Raw genomic sequence first — 1,636 nt, forward strand, 5'->3', positions numbered from 1 at the left:
GCGAGTTTATATCATGCAATTCTGAGAAAAAAAGTCAGAATTGTGGGATAAAAAGTCGCAATTACCTTTTTTACCTTTTTAAAACGTGGGCATTGTAGTCATTTCTAAAAGAAACTATAATTATCTTAGTATATATTTTTTAACAGTATTGCTATGCTAAAATAAAAAGAACTTGCTGTAGATCTGAGTGAATGTTTCTCAAATAATGGAAAACAAATGGGTGTGCGGATGACACATTTGATTCCTTTCTTTCAGTTCCCCGTTATGTGATGTTCAGACAGCGAGAAAAGAGAGTTCACAAAAAAAAACATGACAAAGCCGAACAAAATTTAGGCAAACAAAAAATGCATTTCTTTTTAATTAGGAAGATAGAAACAGTACAAAATAGACATTCCTTTCTATACAGAGAAATAAAGAAATGGGAAATAAACAAGGGAATCGTTAAGTACATGAAGATTCGGAAACATCATTTCTGTTATTCTGTGTTAAACAGATCCAGTTAGTGGGGTTCGACAGGTAAAGTACTTCAAGGCACGTAGGTGAAGTCTTTTGGTCATAGGAAACTATTTACATTGTCCATACAAGAAGACGAAAGGGAATAAATGACAGAGGAATTAAGACGGCGCTGGTTTGCATTTACACGAGCGATGACGACAGCACGCGCTCTCCGTTTTACTTCATAAAGGGTTCGAGAGATGAGAGAATACAAGCGCTTTGAGAGGTATATCAAAACAGTACAAACGCACAAAGCTATTGTAAAAATACACCTGTATGTACGACGCATATCAGTGTCCAAACTGCAACGGAATGTCAAGATCTGTTTGCAGTCACAGTCCCAACGAAACGGTCACTAAGTGCTGTGGATTTGTCGCTAACCAAGTCGATTTCCAATTAGTCTCAAAGACGAACAGGCCTGTTTTGTTGATGGTGAAATGCAAGTGCACTGTTTGAAGTACTATAAATACACAGCAAGCTCGCCGCTAGTTCTGAGCGATTAGCTATGACTTCATTAATGAGTGAACGTCTGCATCTGCTCTATTTTACAACAGTCTTCACGGGGGTCTGATGGGCAAAGGCTACCCAGGGTCTTCATGAAAACCTCTCAAAACATTGATAAATGGATGGTGCTATTTACATGGAATCATACAAACGCATAACTATCCACAGTGGTTTGGTACAAGGCAAGAAATGGATGAATTAAAGACTTATTGGTCGGGTACTTGTTTCCGCAGCATTACAAAAATCTCACAAGGAATGCATCTATTTTAATTCCACATGTTCGTAATAACAGCAATTTGTCAGGTCACGATTGTTTCTTGTAGTGAACGCAGGAAAGCATGTTAACGCTGTATTTGGTTGTGAATACAGTGGTAAAAGGGTTGTGCAGAGTATCACCAACTCATGCGGTCATTGTTATACAAATCAATGAATAATGATACAAATCTGAAACTCGAAAGCGAGCCGTCGGGGCGTTCATTAACCCAAAAGCACACCGCAAAAGTCAAACAAGCACCATGAACTGTGCTACTAGTGGAATGTAACGTCCCGACCATGAAGACAGCACGCATTAACTCGGAGATACTGATACAGCATGTGGACGATCATTTCCAGCGCATTATTTTCAGAGGTTTGGCCC

The sequence above is a fragment of the Sinocyclocheilus grahami genome, unplaced genomic scaffold, assembly GCF_001515645.1.
Source record: "Sinocyclocheilus grahami isolate Dianchi unplaced genomic scaffold, SAMN03320097.WGS_v1.1 scaffold3843.1, whole genome shotgun sequence".
In the NCBI taxonomy this organism is placed as follows: domain Eukaryota; kingdom Metazoa; phylum Chordata; class Actinopteri; order Cypriniformes; family Cyprinidae; genus Sinocyclocheilus; species Sinocyclocheilus grahami.